Source organism: Jaculus jaculus, chromosome 5 (genome assembly GCF_020740685.1).
Source record: "Jaculus jaculus isolate mJacJac1 chromosome 5, mJacJac1.mat.Y.cur, whole genome shotgun sequence".
Classification (NCBI taxonomy): Eukaryota; Metazoa; Chordata; class Mammalia; order Rodentia; family Dipodidae; genus Jaculus; species Jaculus jaculus.
The window spans coordinates 94,845,712-94,861,467 of NC_059106.1; the positions used below are offsets into that span (position 1 = coordinate 94,845,712).

General features: G+C 39.9%; 1 protein-coding gene across 4 annotated transcripts in view; it reads left to right on the forward strand.

Moving 5' to 3' along the window:
* Nfia (nuclear factor I A) overlaps positions 1-15,756 on the forward strand; it is a 612,310-nt gene that overhangs the window by 11,428 nt on the left and 585,126 nt on the right. The window lies entirely within an intron of this gene.

Sequence of the window (15,756 nt, forward strand, 5' to 3'; positions counted from 1 at the left end):
ATGTGTTCTGGGGAATCAAACCCAGGCCATAAAGCTTTGAAAGCAAGTGCTTTTAACTGCTGAACTGTCTTCCCAGCCGAATATCAGATTAATTTTCAGGGATAAAAGCTTCTTTGAAAATTAGAAAGAGGGCTGGAATGATAGCTTAGTGGTTAAGATGCTTGCCTGCAGAGGCAAAAGATCCAGGTTTGATTCCCCAGGATCTATGTAAGCCAGATGCACAAGGTTGTGCATGCATCTGGAGTTCATTTGCAGTGGCTGGATGCCCTGGCATGGCCATTCTCTCTCTCTCTCTCTCTCTCTCTCTCTCTCTCTCTCTCTCTCTCTCTCTTCTCCTCTCTCTGATTCTCTCTCTCTCTCTCTCTCTCTCTCTCTCTCTCTCTCTCTCTCTCTCTCTCTCCCTCTCCCTCTCCCTCTCCCTCTCCCTCTCCCTCTCTCTCTCTCTCTCTCTCTCTCTCTCTCTCTCAAACAAGTAAATAAGAATAAATTTTTAAAAGGAGATTATTGTCAATCCTAAAAGCACAGGTTCTAAATAGGCACATTCAATCAAAATCTTTACACCATTTCCTTTGCCTCATATTGCTAATGGTGCTATAGGGGTGGGAGGTGAGAATCCATCTGATTCTTCTAGTTACTGCTGATTTCAAGAAATTGAAAGCTGAGAGAATGAGCACTGGGGAAAAAAGGGAGAAATTAATGGAGAAGATAGTTTAAGAACACATGTTCCTGAATGAATATGCCTCTACTGAATCCCTATCATGATAGCAGTAGAATCTCAGGCATATTTCTCAATCTGTTCACATACAAAGCTAGACCACTTGTAGGACATGCCTCATGAATTGTTGTAAGGAATAGGTCATGCGTGAAAATCATTGATGGCATGCCTAAGTATGTTATACACTTGGTAAGGGTCAACAATCTTTAAGTTTGTAATTATTTTCACTGGTGGTATCAGCATCATTTTATCTTATCTGCTACATTATAGTATTTCAACAGTTAAAGAGTCTTGCAAAATAATAAAATGTTTAATGCATATAAAACAAACTTATCCCTTTAAGATAATGTGTTTCTATTTGAAAGAAAAGATATTGCTTTCTGATGTGTTGATTAAACTAAGCTGTCAACTCAAGTTAGACAATGCAAGTGCCATGGGGCTAACTCACCTTCTTAGAACCTAGAGCTTATAAAAGAACAGAGAGTTAACAAGAGCCTTATTCCATAGTGTGGAAAGTATTCTCTTTGTGATAAATCTTCTTCCAAGCAACTACACATTCTTCTCTAGATAACAAACTCATTTCCCTAGACAACTGCTCATAAGAAAGACTTGGAAGAACTCCTGTATAGCATAAATGCATGCTGACTTAGAAGAATGCTTTCAATACTTGAAATTGTCACATGTCCAATTCCGCTCAACAACCTTTACTCAGCAGTTTTCTTGGAACATCAGGAACCACTGGTGCCCTAGAATGACTGAATCATGGCTGTGTACAACTAACTCTCCAGTTTTATTTACTATTGTCCAGTTAAATAAACGATAATAATATCTTCTCTGTTAAAAAAATTATATTAGGAAACTATGCTAGTATTTTTAATAATAATAATAGATAACATATCATCAAACCCAGCCCTGGGTCAGCATCTACAGATCACTTCACTCATTCCACTTCTACATTTTGCTCCTGTGATAGAGTCCCATTTTACAGGTTAGAAATTGAGGTAGTTATTTAAATTTGGCTCAAAAAGCTAGCAAGTGACTAACCTGTGATTTGAACCCTGAACTCACAGTGTAAACAAACTGAATCTACTACCCAATGAAATGTTCAGTTACACTGTTTTTAACTTCAGCTTTGAATTCATTATTAATCATTCTATTAATATGTTTCCATGTGGAGAATAACACCCACACAGCTCAGTGTGATTCAGTATTTAAATCTACAGTCCTGTAGACATTCTACAAAGGGTAACAGCTACACCAGGGCCTGCATCCACTAAGAGAACTATAGACCTCTGGTTTCAAGACCCCTAATGAAACACTTTCCAACCTTCCTATACTTAAGACATCAAGGAAGACAAGATTTCTTAAAGATCTTAAGGAATTATACTAATAATTGGCTCACTGAAAATTCTAGGAAATTCTACCAGCTCCTTGTCAATAATATTAACTGGAAATATAAGATGAGTGGCCCATAGCTGCTGTGCCCCACATATAAAATAAAGGACATGTTTGTGGAGATTGTGAGTCATTGCCACACTGCCTTACTAGGAGACACAGACATGCTCATTCCTCTTCTGCCTATAACACCTCTACACTCATTCAGATAAGGTAATGACCCCAAAACAACTGTTTAGGGATAACAGGGACTTTAGAGCTGACATGTCACATTGTGTAATAAAACTAGTCCTATGAAAGTCTAGGGAGGCCCAAAGACAAGAGCAGAAGAGAAAAAGTCAGAGTGTCCTTACAAGCTGAGAACTACAGTTTTATATGTTCCATGTGCTTTGAATCCTAGGTAGTCAGGCATCAGTTTCACAGAACTGCATCAAATATTTACCCCCAAATGCACTAAGTTGTGCAGGTATGTGGACATATATGCACACATTATAAATTCCAAAAGTAAAAGATTTCACAGGCTTTCTTGTTTGGCCACATGCAATAAAATTATAATAAAATAAAATTTGCACATGTAATAAAACTGATAAATAATAAAAGAGAATAATCAACATCAAACTTAATGGCAAAACAAGAATAATTCCATTAAAATCAGTAACAATGGGAAGATGCCCACAACTGCCATTATCATTTAGTGTCCTAGATGTGAAACAGATAATTTTTTAATGTTATTTTTTATTTTTGTTTATTTATTTGAGAGAAAGAGAGAAAGAGATGGCTAGAGAGAGAGAGAGAAGTTGAGAGAGAGAATGGGTGCACCAGGGTCTCCAATCCACTGCAAATGAACTCCAGATGAATGCACCTTGTGCATCTGACTTACGTGGGTCTTCGGGAATCAAACCTGGGTCCTTTGGCTAGGGCCTCAACCACTAAGCCATCTCTCCAGCCCCAAAATTAGATAACTTTTGAAGAAAGACTAAAGTGTTGTTATCTTGAGGTGACCACATTAAGTTCTTAGAAAACCCAAAAGAACCAAGTGGGGGGAAAATGTTGAAATGAAAAAGATTGCTAAAGGGATAGCCAGAACTAGTAATATAAAACAATGGAAGTTAAAAGGCACATGGAAAATCAATTCTCTTCCCAATACTAGCCAAAACAATATCACAAATACCCAAAAGTCAGGCCCACAACAAGAACGTGTATCTAAAAGAATGACGAACCATGAGATTTTACTAGATATATTCTGAGTGTTGTGACTGTGCACTGAGACACATTGTAAAATGATAGTTTCCAAATTAACATGCATGTTCAATGATAAAACATTGTGTTATGTGTTGTTTCATTGAGCTTTTAAATTTACATGGCAAAGAATAAACATTTTTATTTCAAATTTCTATATAAATGTAAGGGATAAAAATATTAGCCTCTTCATTACAATGAAATATCATGTTTACCAAGTGTTCAAGAAACACTATCACCAAATGAAATGTACTATGTTTGTAATATAGGAGTTTCTTTGTGCATAGATCAGAAGACCCCTAAGAAGGCCACGAACATACACAAGGCCTCCTAGAACTCACACTTACACAGTGGCAGATAGCTACGTGGGTCCATCTCTTGCTTTGTTGTTGTCTCCATGGGATATTCATTGAAAACCTATGACTAAAATTCAATTTTCTTCATTACATACCTGAACTTCCTAAAACACAATGAGACTTAGCAATTTGCCCAATGTACTCGGGCTACAAAGACAAAGTCTGTGATGGATTTCTCAAACTAAGGAAGCTGGACAAGTTGTCCACAGATACCCTGGCTGAGCTAAGGACCATGAACAGCAGGACAGAAGCCTGCCTCCCTGGGAGATGCACCTCAGTGAGTGATGCATGCCGGTGTCCTTGGTTGGTTGCTATAGAGAAAAGCTGGGGTCACAGTGAAGGTTAGGATTAAGTTAAAGATAGGATTAGTGTCTTAGCATCATGGTCATAGAGGACTAGGTTAGGATTTGGATAGGACTAGTATTGGGGTTCAATGTAATTTCAGCTTAGGTGTAAAGGGAAGAATAAGAATGGGGACAGAGTTAAAATAGCATTGTTGGGAAGTAGAGTTGATGACATTTTCTACCCAGGTTTGAATCTTACTGCAGTGGCAGGAACACTCCCATTGGGGATTGAAGCCACCTTGAAGTAAACATAACAGAAAATCCTAGAAGAAGCAATCAAGTCTAAGTCTTAGAAGAGATCTTAGGCATGGCTCCACAGGGAGTACAAGGTTGAGAGATAGCCATATGCTAGAACATGAAAACACTATAACTGCAAAATATTTTTAATTATAAACATGAAAGTAATGCTTAAGATTTCCATTTAAACAACCCTGTGGAAGATGACTGAGCATGGGCTGGGACTGGGGCACAGAGGCTAGATGGGCAGGTGACCTCCGCTCTCTGCCCTTATGTTAGATTAGCAAGCAGACAGTTTCCTCATCTTGCCAGCAGAATGGGAATATTCATACCTGGCACCCTTACAATGGCTGTTTCTTCAACTGGAATGTCTCCTTCACACAAGTTTGCTTCTTTACTTCCTTGAAGTCTCTGTGCAAATGTCACCTGGAAGGTTCTCCTACTGGCTGACTATCCTCCTTTAATGAGCTACCACACATATTCACCCTCCATTTCCTTCACACCAGTTTTACTTTTTGCCTATTTTTCAACAAATGCTTACAATATATCTATGCTAAAATAGAAGTTTTAGGAAAGCAGGGATATACGCTTCTGCCCTACTGTATCTCCTGTACCTAGAAAAGTTCCAAGCACACAGTAGGTATATAAGTATTTGTAAGACTTGTAGTTGAACTTTATAAACATCCATGGAATAAATACCTGCTAGTAGGAGGCACAGATAATTATAATACAATGTTTCAACTGGTGTGAGAGAACTTTGGGCAGGACACCTTAAAAGAAATCAAAGCACGGATCTCAATGTCAGAGAACACTGAGAAGGACGCTCAAGGCTAGATGTTGAAGAATGAGGTATAAATCTGACAGGAAGAAGGAGGAGCATCTCAGAGAAGCAGCAGAGCCTGTAGAAGCCTTCATATGAGAAGAGCATCTGAAGTGTCTCACCCAATGCATTCAACAACTTGGCAAGACGTAAGCCAATTGAGTAGGCTGGGGAAAGGCCATAGTAAGGGAATACTCTTTCTTCTCAACTGACATTTAATTTCTAATAGTGACAGTTGAAATTTCTGTATTCCATGAGCTTGTACAACTCATTCTTTAAGTCAAGCAGTCAATATTAGGTCTCTGGGGAGGTTGTTGTGAAAAAAAAAAAATGAAAGGTTGACTTTTTTTTATTTTTCAGTGAGCACCTTTCCTGCTATCCCTCCTTTCCTAAGATGCATTGGCTTGAAAGTTCAGCTCTCAAAATGCTGACTAAATAGAAAGATGCACATTCTCTGCAATTGGAAGAGGTTAATTCTGCAAAGCTGTAACATTACTTGTAGAGGGTACACATTTCAGATTGAGCCTCTGGCCACTTATTAGTATCTATAAAAGCATACAATGCTATCAGTATCTGGGCTGAAGAGCCAGTCTAGTTGTTTTTATACTCTTGTTAGCTGAGAGTTAATCCAAAGGTATTTGGGGGTCTATTCTGGAGGGTAGGCCCTTGTAAAAATGTAACAGGATATTGTTCTGCCTCAATGAGAAATTGTGCTATCATTATTTGATATTTTTTGAAAGCTTTTTTGTGTGTGTGTGTGTGTGTGTGTGTGTGTGTGTGTGTGTGTGCGCGCGCGCGCACTTGCACACAGGCTGTGATCTCTTGAAGCTACTACACACGAATGCCTGCCCTCTTTCAGGTGGGTAGCTGAAGAATTGAGCCCAGACCAGGCGGCCGTGAAAGCAAATGTGTTTAACCACTGAGCCGTCTCCCCAACCTCACTATCTTTCCTTATTGCTCAAGAGCAGAATCATTGCTCTGAGCACTGGTTAATGACTACATACCACTTTACAGTTATAAACCAGAGTAAATCAAAGTCTAAAGAGCACCATTCTGTGTTCCATGATCTTCTGATATCCTCAAATACATCAATCTATATCCTTCCAAGTGTAAGCACCGTTACCACTATGTTCCAGACACTCCCACCAAAACCTTGAGACTCAAAGAGTTAACACATTTCTCTGTGACATAATATTATTTTAAGGTGGCCCCAAATCCCATGGCCTTTCTTTTGAACCTGCATTGGAGACAAATACTCTAAAGTGACTCTAAAATAGGGAATTATCAGCATACCTGAGGACTGGGACTTCCTACAGCCATGGCTATACCCCACAATGTGACATGCTACCAAGACCAGGCAAGAACAGGAGAGAGGATTCTTTGAGGTCTATAGAGATTGCTCAGTGGTTTAAATGCTTGCCTGAAAAACCTAACATGCCAAGTTTGATTCCATAGTACCCATGGAAAGTCAGATTCACAAAGTGGCACATGTATCCGGAGTTTGTTTGCAGTGGCTACAGTTCCTGCCATGTGCTATCTCACTCTCTTTCTCTCTCTCTCTCTCTCTCTCTCTCTCTCTCTTGCAAATAAATAAGTAAATTAATTTAAAATAAAGAAAGGATGATTTGAGATGTCCTCTCTGCTGATATAGATGTGCCATGTAATGTGTAGAGAAACACTAATCTCAATTATTCTTCACATGGTTAACCTACTACATTAGAAAAATAAATAGAAAGCAAGAAAAGTTCACATTTCCTTTTGTGTAGCTTAGAATAATCAAGGTGTTTTGTTTATTTTGCTTTTGATAAGTTCTCATAGGAGGCCAGCTAGAGAGATCTCTCAGTGGTTAAAAATACTTGCTTTCAATACCTGATATCTAGTCCAATTCCCCAGTACCCACAGAAAACCAGTTGCAGAAAGTAGTACATGCACTTGGAATGTGTTTGAAATGACAGGAGACCCTAGCACTTGCTTGTGTTCCCTCTCTCTCTCTCTCTCTTTCTCTTCCCCTCCCTCCTTCGCTCCCTCATTGCAAATTTATTTATTTATTTATTTATGAGAGAGAGAAATGGGCAGATGGGCCTCTAGCCTCTGCAAATGAACTACAGAAGCATGCACCACCATGTGTATCTGGCTTACATGAGTACTGGGGAATCGAACCTGATCCTTAGGCTTTGTAGGCAAGCATCTTAACCACTAAGCAATCTCAGCCCTAATGAAAATATTTTAAGTGAATAAGCTTTCTTGGATTCAATAAAATCTGCAATAAGCATAAATGAAATAAAATCCACAAGTATGAAATTAAGCTGACAACAATATCTATACAGACATGACATGATGCTTGTATGATGCCATATACTCATGTTGGTGTTTCCACAGCTCTCTGCCCATCCTGTGAAAGACTTTCTGTGCTGCTGTACAATAAGGGAGTGTGACAACTGAGGCTCTCCTCTTCTTGATCTCATAAATTAAGTGCCTGAGATGGGCTTGGGTTCGACTGAGAGCTATGTGTCTGATTACCATCACATTCTTTCCATTCCCATTGATATCATTTAAGGGACCCAAGGGGGTCACCCCCCATACATCAATCAAGGTTCATACAAGTTGAAGTCACCCCAAATTGTCCTCATGGAAGTGGGAGCAATTTGGCTATTTGACCTTTGTGTTACCTTGATCCCATAGTAGCAAACATTAAATACTCCACCATTTTACTTTCTTCACATTATTTCCTTCATCATTATACATAGATGGGGTAAGCAGTTACCCACATGCTATAAATGGAAGTGCAGATTCTAGATTCTTCCTGTAAAAAGCTTACATGTTATATGGATGAGGTGCCACCTGTGGGCATAACATGCCCCTTACTGTAGGAATAAATTAATTTACTGCATCAACGAATTGATTACTGGGTCTCAGCAGAGTTAAAGCCAGCATAGACTGAGTAAATATGAGTGTTTAAGTCAGGTCACTGTCACCACACCTACCAGGAAGGACAGACAAGGCCAAGGGAAAAGAGAAGCAATCAGGAAGTAGCCATGAGGCATCAAAGACAAACAGCATCCACTTCTCTTTTCAAATGTATACAAGTCATTTACAGTTTTCTTAGTTCCAAATTACGTAGCTGATCGCAGGACATTTGTTCTCATCCCCATCCCCTGGTAAATGTGCACAGGTACCTACCAACATTTCTCAAACCTGGTGACCCTTATTTATCCTAATCTTCACTTTGGCTTTTCTTCCTGAGCTTCCATGCTGCACACATTAGGAGAAAGCCCTTACTGTATGGATAACAGTGAGCTCTGTCCTCTCATTTTGGAGATACAACCAGGGGTCCCATGAATCCCCAGCCCAGTGTGAGTGTTCTCCGTCTCCAGCACCCATCTCCATAGCCTGTGCAGAGATGGCATAAACAGTCTCTACCTAATTCCAGCTGAGTGACATGGTAAACGCCTGCGATTCCACACTTGAGAGGTCGAGGAGGATGATCATGAGTGTGAGGCCAGCCTAAGCTTCATAGCACAATCTGTCTCCAAAACGAAGTATTTCAGTTCCTGTGGAAGTATCATCTTTGGCATAAATACATCTTTATAGGCCTTTGACCTTTGTCACATTAAGCAAAATGCCTCAAAAGTATATTATGCAAATAAAAAATTAAATTACTGATTTCTAACTGCCTGGAAAAAAACATGGACGTTTCTGTGGTAAGTAGCTGGAAAGATGCTAGACAAGCTAGGTGTAAACTAAGCATCAGTTGTTGCATTTCTGTGTCTTTCTCATGCTATTGCATGTTGTCATTGTCCAAGACTAGTTTTATGGAAAGTGGCCCTTCCCAATCCTTTTGCAATCATGTTGCAGAACTATGAGCCAGGTATTGATCTTTGAAGAACTTCAGTCTCTATCTCATCATCTCCAAAATTGAGAGATGAGACTGGATTGTGTTGGCATTGCCCCTGAAAATGCACTCCTTAGAGTTTGGGCACCTTTTTATTGAAATGAAGGTTTGGGTTTTTTTTTTTTTTCCTATAGATGCAGGGTGAGAATATACGATCATAATATTCAAACACCAAGTGTCCTAAAATCCTAAACTTTTGAGGACCAATATAATTCTATTCCATAAAATTTGCTCCATACCTAAAACTAGTTGAAACTATTGTATTAAATTAAGTTTGGACTATGTGTATAAAAAACATAAGTGAATTTTATGTTTAGACTTGGAAATCATTCCCAAGATAACTTTTCATGTTATGTGCAAATATTACAAGCAAAGCATCCAGATAAGGAATCTGCCACCTGTCCCTTCCAAGCATGATAAAGACTGTAGATGGAAAGCTTCGGAAGGGGGGGATTTATAATCATTTCTAAATAGAGGAGGAAAAGAGAAGGAGTTGACTGTCTCAGACTGCTATTAATTATGATGACAACAATAAAAACTGTGGCTCTTTTGTGTGCGTTTTTGTCCTTACCACTTTTAGCATTGATCTTTATCTAAAATGACTAACATTTTCTATGACAATTTGCTTCCACCCAGAACATCTGGTATCTGGCCAGAAACTGTAAATTGATGCTCCCTGCTCTGGTGTCTGCCTCTCTGGGAACAGGGCTGGGGGATGGTGGGAGCAGAGGCACCACGGCCATGAAGACAGATGCTGAAGTGACATCTAAAATGCATGCTGCCCTAATAGGAAACATAGCAGACTGAGACAGAGAGCAGGGAATGAGAAGAGCTGTGTGAATGGGGGTGACAAGGGAGGAGAGTCACCCGGCAACTACCAAAGGCTCAGGACCAGGCAGGGAGTCCTGGAACAGTGAAACAGGAGAGGGGTTGCCTGATAAGATAGCAATAGAAAGTCATGTGATACAAGAAGTCTGGCCCGAACTGAGTCTAGAAGGTCCGTAAGGAACCACCAGACAAGAATGACGTAGGGCTACAAAAGCTGGAGTATCAGAGAGCTCAGTACAGGAGGAGGGGTTGAAAGATGCCTCCTGATAGGGAGGGTGTGTTAGAGCATACTTTCCCTGGCAGCTTCTGGTAGAGATGGGTACCTTTCACTCACAAAATCCTCCAGGCATTTAGCCCACCAAGTCAGTGGCTGAATGGCTCTGGTGTAGTTAATGTCACAGGTCGACAGATTCTGCAAATGGAATTTAGCAGGGAAAATTATTTTCATACAAGGTTCTGTCATGGAAATCAGGAGGAATAGCCCCCATTCTCATTCCTACATAACCTTAAGCAAATAATTAATTAAAACTTGTAGGTGCATTTGTAGTCATTCAACAAGAACTCATGGGGACTTACTATGTTCTGAACTGGAGTGAAAAGCCAAGTCCTGAGGGTAGGAGGGCAATCAAGGCACAGGCATGGGCTCAAGGAATGTTGGGCAATTTTCTCACGTATAGATTGGACAAAACTTCTGCTCTGACTTCTTCACAAGTATGCATTAAAGGTTTTAGCACAATCATAGATGTTTAAATAACTATAGAAATTTTGAAAATAATACAAACTGTAAAATATTAATATCATTGTGAGTATAATACCACTTTAGGCTTGAAGTAATTTGCTATTAGACTGTCATCTTTACAAAGCTTTCTTGGTTCTGAGGCCATCTCACCCGGTATCGCCTATCATGATAGAAACTGCACATCTTCAGAAGCATCACCAGTTCCTGACTTAAATGGCCTTTATTAGGAGAGTGTGCCTAAAAGAGATGTCCTTTAAACCAACCTGTGGTAAATGATATCTGTCTCACATAAAATTCATGTAAAACCTGAAAGCAAAGATGAAGAATCAGCTTTGCAAGCCATGGATTTTGTGCTCAACACCCTTAGATTCACTCAAATTCATAAAGTGTTCAGTGTAGAGATTGGGTGCTCTGATCCCTGGGTGCCAGATGGTAGCCTCACCAAAAGGCTCGGGAACACCACGCGCTTGGGGCTGTGCAGCTGTTACGCACATCCCTGGCCCTGGGAGCATGCCAAGGGGCCGTCAGCACTCTCGCCCAACACACTTCTACTTTGAAGGTAAGCACTGAGAATCTGTTATTGTCACAAGAGATTAAACCTATCCTAAACTCACAATCACTTTCACACTTCTAGCTTGTGAGGGTAGAGGGTTTTCAGGGTATGAATATATCTGTATAATAAAAATTAACATTTTAACCTTCAATGTATGGTATTAAGTTATTCACATTATTGTACAACCTTCACTTCTATCCACCACTAAAAATTTTGCATTTAAACCTCTATGTCCATTAAAAACATTTCCCTGCCCTTAGCACCTAGAAGCCCTCCCTCTACTTTCTATCAGCATGAAGTTAACTACTGTTCTCAGTATGTTATAAAATAGAATCACAAATATTTGCCCCATTGTCTCTGGTCTGGTTCACTTAGCACCATGTCATTAAGGTTTATCTTTTCTGTGGCCCATTTCATTCAGTAAAAATTTCCACTCTTATTGAAGATCAATGACATAGGCACCATGTCATTAGTATATTCATCCGTTGGTAAACATGTGCAGATTTTGCACTTTTTAACTATTGTAAATAAGTATATAAGTTCTGTTCTTGTTCTTCCTTTAATTCTTTTGGCTGTATAACTAGATTTGCTCAATTTATGGCAATTCTGTGCTTAGTTTATTGAAGAAATTCAACACTTTCTTTCATAGCACCTACACCATTTCACACTGCCACTGGTGATGTACAAAGATCCTATTTTCTCCACAAGTGTCCCAATGTATCATTCCCTACCACTTGTGCACATTTGTCTGTTTATAGGTGACCTCATGCAGATCAAGAGGTGTCTCACTGTGGTTTGGTTTGTACTTTTCCAATTATTGGTGATGTTAAACATCCTTCCAGGTGCTAAGGGCAGATTTGTCATTAATTGGAACGTTGTTGCTTCTCCTGAATTTCTATCACTTGCTGCCACCTTTTCTAAATGAATGGGTAGCCTCTCTTGAATCCTTCCTCTAGCTGCCAATGGCACACTTTTCCTTTGTGCCCTATAACAAGCCCTAGATTTATGGACCTAGTCATGCTTTTCATAGTCTGTTCTACCAATAAGTTTGAACGCCATGAGCACACATAGGGCAGCAGAGACGACCTGGCAAAACAGACCAGTTTGAAAATGTGCCACCGGAATCAACTGGCAGGTAAATATGTCTTCAGAAAATCAAAGTTCAACTCATTTACTAATGAATTAGGTGGATTTTCATTGCATGTGTACTTGTGACAAGCAGTTGTCCAGCCACTGAAGAGAGGAAGGCAAGAATGATATAGGCCATGTGATCAGACAAGAAGAGAAAAGGCATGACCTTCATTTAGCTTTTGAATTGCTTCATTCCCTCTGTACTTTACACAGGCCATAGGAACCTACTGAAAGTGTATTATGTCTGGACAATTAAAGCAGTTATTAAGAGCATAAACTCTTTGGGCATGGTGGCATAGGCCTATGATCCCAGCACTTGGGAGAATACACAGTTTGAGTCCAGCTAGGGTTATATGAGAAGATTTAGTCTCAAAAGTTAAAAATAAATAAATTTAAACAAAGTGCTGGAAGCCTGCAGACAAACAGCCTATTTTCTTATACTTTTAAAGGGTGTGAAGGTTTAACATAGTTAGCATGGTACCAGACACAATAAATTCTCAGAAGCGCCATATGCCGTGATCATTACTATTACATAAATACATCTATTTCTCCATTGTGTCTTTGTTAGTTTGGAGTTTGGGTTTGGTGTTTAGGGCACAGAAAGGAAAGAGTGATTCTTTTTTTTTTTTTTTTTTTCTTGCTACAGCTCTATGAGGTATTCCTGAAAATAAAATTCCAAGGGCTTCCTGGTCCCCATAGTGTTTCTGTGTCTTTTATCTTATTGGGTCTCACCAGGGAAATCATAGCCATCTAACCCATGAACTTTTTACAAATGTGAGTTCATCAAAATGAGAACTTCTATCATGTACATGTCTCTGAAAAGCAATATGACTTTTTTATAATTTCTTCAAAATTCAAAAAGGTGTAACATAGGACCACTGTAGCAAACTGAAAGCCCACCTTGAGAGGACAGGAAGTCCTTGAGAACTTAATGATGCTAGAGGCACCCCCTCAGGTTAGAGGCCTGCTACCCCTAAGAAGCCTGCTGGAGGACAAGTCCTGAGGCCATTGTGCTTGGACTCGAGCTTCACATCATGGCACCTCTGTCCTGGGCAGCACTGCAGCAACACACAGCCCTGTGTGTTGTGAGTTGCCTTGCCACCAGAGCCCAAGGGTTTGCATCCCAGAGGAAGATAGTCACCAGTTTCAATGCTAAGCTGCCAAAGCTCAACTACTGGGAAGAAAAAATATGTGATTTATGTTAGGAACTCACCTCCTTGAGCTGTAACTTTCCCTTTGCTGGTTTGCCAACCTCTATCCAAAAGAGATGCCTGAGGAAGACAGTTTTCTATCATTACCCTTACTGTCAATAGACATGCTTTGTGGTAGGTTCAGGGGTGAAAGTGAAGTTAAATAAAAAATAAGTGATAGTTTCACAAGATTGTCTCTGAATAAACGCACTAGCAGGGGTAGCTTTATTTGTATTGTCACTAAAATTTTAAAGAGAGAGCACGCACTCCCCCACCTCCCCAGCACCTGAGTATAGAAGTCCCTCCTTAACACCAGCTCCCCTGAGCTAGTGTTCCTGACAGGGCTCGGAGTCTTGAAGCAAAAGGTGTGAGATGCAGGAATAGCATTTCTACCACAAGGCAACATATGGAAAGGGAAAGAAAGTATATAGATACGTATGTTTCTGTTTAAGCTCTGTATACAGTGCTGACTTTTATCTTATTTTGCCTTTAAGCTAAACTGCACGGGTCACATTTAGAGCATATGTTGTTATCACTCGCCTTTTGTAGTTCAAGAAACTTGAGTGAATAATGGGTATTGTTTTCCTGTCTGCCGTAGTTAGAGTGGTTGTATGTTTAGAAAGCTCTTACTTGACACACCACGTAGTAGATCCTCTGAGAGGCTCCAGCATGTGTCTCGTTCTATCATCCAGGGATGTTAGTGATCCCATTTGGGATATTTTGAAATTGGCAGAGTATAATTTTGCAAGTGAAAATTTCTTTTGACTCTCATGAATATAAAAGAAGAGACAATGAAAGCGTTGCCCTCTCAGATATCCATATGCCTCTCACTCACAGTCTCTTAATTGGTCTACTGTGCTTTTCGCTCTTTGTTTCCTCCCCCCCATAAGCTTCCACCTTACTGATCTTACACTGTAACCTCTGGCCAAGGACACCAGTCCCATACATCATACATATGCCAGGGAAGAAGTTTCATTAAGAACGGCCTCTTTCTTTATTTGACTTGAGGTAGACACCAGGTGGTACACATCCCAAAGGTTTGTGGTGTGTCTTGGGTGTATGATGTGAAGTGGGTTTGAGTAACACTGTATTAGTCATGAGACAGAAATGGAGTGAGGTTGACATGACTTGAAAGTAGCATTGTTGAGTAAATGAATATGTGAGAAGCACTTGCTGAACTAAATGAGTTTTGCAGTTGTATGCACATTTGTATAATCCTGTTTATTGATGCCTGAAACAATTTGCAAAATAGAAACAAATCCACAAAGAAGAAATATGTTTGGAATTATTTGTTTATATGACAATTAAAAAAAAGCAAGAATCCAACTGCCACATTTCATGCACTAAATATACCATATGTGGAAGCTTCCCCTCAGAAAATCAAACAGCAACCTTTACTGCCTCAGTCAAAGCAAACCTTTTCCTTGTTTATGCTATGCATTTAACAGGAGACCAAGCTATCTGTTCTACTATCTTTGTGTTTATAAACTAATGAACAGATGTATAATTTCTCCTATTGCAAGCCGAGTAAAAGTAATATACATTTTCACATCTTCCTGAAAATATATCCGTGTTCTTTTAAAGAACTAGCTTTGAGGAAGAGAATATAAGTTTACAGTGGGCCAAGCACTACTCTGAAGATCTGAAAATACAAATCCACTTATCCTTCATTACTGTTCCTTCACTACTATGATTGGTCCCAGTTGGCAGATGAGGAAGATGAGGCACCAAGTTTACTAACCTCCAGAGTCCCAGCAAGACAGCAGCGTTCAAAGGCAGGCAGCCTAGTTCTAACACTGTTCTTTACCCATCACACTGCTGTTTTTCCCCACAGCAGAGAGTCCGTGTAAAAAGGACTTCTGTTTAAGTTAGAAGCTCTCATGTTTCTGGATTAATCTGCCTTCTAAACATCAGCATTTTATTTTTAGAACTCAGATGCTAGACATAACTTGCCTTCTCTCCTGCTGGCTACTGTTGAACCCATGGCCACTCCCTCTCAAAGCATCCCAGAGATGCTGCCCCTAAAAAGACACACTTGTTGCTGTCTGACTCAGTTCCCAAAGACAAGAAGTCCCAGCTCCACCAGCTGGAGCTCCAGACTGGATCACTTCTCCAGATTTGAGGTTAATCAATTGCAAATTCCATTAGCTTCATACAGAGTGAAAATAAAGACCAGACAGCCCACTTGGGTGCCTGAAGTCAGGTGTGGTCCTCCAGGCTGACCTTGCTTTTTTCCTGCTGCCAAGGAGCCATGCCTTTGATGGGGAAGCAAATAAATAAGGACTATTCCAGAAAAGCTGTTTCTCCTAGATAAGCT